Here is a 2,264-nt window from a genome sequence, read left to right on the forward strand (position 1 = left end):
CTGCACACCCTGGTACCAAGCGCATTCATCGTGTCTGGAAAAAGAGGCGGAGGATGGAGAATGTCATCAGGGATACCTTCAACCTCAGTGAGTGTGAGACAGTGTCACCGTGTGTCCAGAGTTTAAGGTTGCCCCATACACCCAGGAACAGAGAAGGCGAGGGTGAGTGTGGAAACGAGGAAGTTGATAAGCTAGGACTACGAGCCCTCTCTCAAAATATTTAGACTCAACTGAAGCCTCCACGCATCAGTGGGGGACGCCCTCATCTCCTTGTCTTGCTGGAAGACTTTGTTCTGGACTTGAATCAGGACTAGACATCACTGCCCCCCATTTTGCATCTCAGTCCAGACAGCCTGTGTGCTCAGGCTGCCCACCTTCCCCTGGTTCTAGGACCACTATGTCCCTCAGTTCATACCTAGACCAGCCCAGGAAGCACAAAGATTTCTCTCTTCAAGGCTAAAAGGCACAGCCGTGTCTGTGGGCAGGGAGGGGACACCTGCCCTGATGTTGGGGAGCAGAGATGAGCGGGAAGGAGGGAGACACAGGGCTCTGAGTTCCCCATGGCCCGTGAGCAGGGAGGAAGAGGCAAACGTTCCTGGCCGTGTGGTGACAGCCATCACAGCTCACACGGACGGAGCCTTTACACGTGCTAAGCACAGTCCGAGGTGTTTCTCACGTGCACTTTCATCTAAAAATAATCACCCAGCAGTTAGACTCTTTCCTATATGAAGAACCACAGAACCCTTGACCTTCACATACGGTCTGGACACCATCCTGCCTTCTCTGTTCCCCAACCCCGTGACACACACATACACTCACACACACTCACACACACTCACACACACAATACATACAGCCATACACGCACACACACATGACATGCACTCTCACACACATTCACACATGACACACACACATACACACACACAGACTCATACACACACACTCATACATACTCAAACACACAATACACACAGTCACACACACACACTCATACACGCACACATACACACACATTCATACACACACACAACACAGTCACACACACACACAGACTCATACACGCACACACACGACACACACAACACACACTCAGACACACACACTTGCTGTCCTAATACAAGTGTGTCCTAATGCCTTGCCTTGCATGCTTGAACCAACTTTAATCAGCCTGTCACCTCTACTACTGCCCCCAAGTAAATCTCAAGGTCACAGTGATGGTCTCGTTGCTCAATGCAACTTTTTGTTAAAAAATGTTTATAACAGTTTTAAAGTTTCCTTTCCAGTGTGGCCCCTAATGTAAGCTATGGACCTTGGATGATAATGATGTGTCAATGCAGGCTCATTGGTGGTGACAAATATACCATCTGTTGATAGTGGAGGAAGGTGTGCCTGAGTAGAGAAAGGGGGTTTATGGGAAATCTCTCAATATTGCTGTGAACTTAAACCCATTCCAGAAAAATTGTGTCTTCTTTTATTTTTAATTTTTATTTTAGTTGTCCATGCTGCATGGCTTGTAGGACCTTAGTTCCCCAACCAGCCAGGAATTGAACCTGGGCCCTCAGCAATGAAAGTGCAGAGTCCTAACCACTAGACCACCAGGGAATTCCCCAAATGTCTTTAAAATTTTTTAAAGTAGCAGCTGCTGAGCCTGTATGACACCAAGTAACAAAGTGCAGAGCCCACCTTCAGGCAACCCCAGACAGATGGTGGTCCAGACTGTTCTTTGGAGGTCGTGCAGCCTCAGGTCAGCTTCTCAGAGGCCCAGGTTGTTGTTGTTCAGTTGGTCTGTCGTGTTCGACTCTTTTCGACCCCACAGACACACAAGGCTTCCCTGTCCTTCACCATCTCCTGAGCTTGCTCCAACTCAAGTCCATTGAGTCAGTGATGCCATCCACTCATCTCATCCTCTGTCATCCCCTTCTCCTCCTGCCCTCAATCTTTCCCAACCCAGGAATCCCCTACAAGCTCCATCTCAGGCCTCCTCTATCACGGGGCCCATGGGACGAAGCTGTGGTTGGGGAGGTGCTGTGTGGATGGGAACCTGGAAATGCCTGTGTAAGTGGGAGCTATATGAGAACAACAGCCAGATGCTGCCACATCACCACTTTCACATCCAGGAAAGGCGCTGCTGGCTCCAGTCCCCAGAGGCAGGTGTCTGGAGAAAGCTAGTCCAGAGGCCACAGCCAAGGTCTGGAGGCGGGACTGAGACCGGCTTCTGCCCAGACCCACACCCCGGATTCAGTTTGCTCAAGCCCAGCTGC

General features: G+C 50.1%; 1 non-coding gene across 1 annotated transcript; it reads right to left on the bottom strand.

Annotated features, from left to right (window-relative positions):
- Positions 1 to 1,528: 1,528 nt before the first annotated feature.
- On the bottom strand, positions 1,529 to 1,605 carry TRNAE-UUC. The gene has a single exon. It is a non-coding gene; the product is annotated as a tRNA-Glu (tRNA).
- Positions 1,606 to 2,264: the final 659 nt, after the last annotated feature.

This window comes from Oryx dammah, unplaced genomic scaffold (assembly GCF_014754425.2).
Source record: "Oryx dammah isolate SB20612 unplaced genomic scaffold, SCBI_Odam_1.1 HiC_scaffold_2, whole genome shotgun sequence".
Taxonomy (NCBI): domain Eukaryota; kingdom Metazoa; phylum Chordata; class Mammalia; order Artiodactyla; family Bovidae; genus Oryx; species Oryx dammah.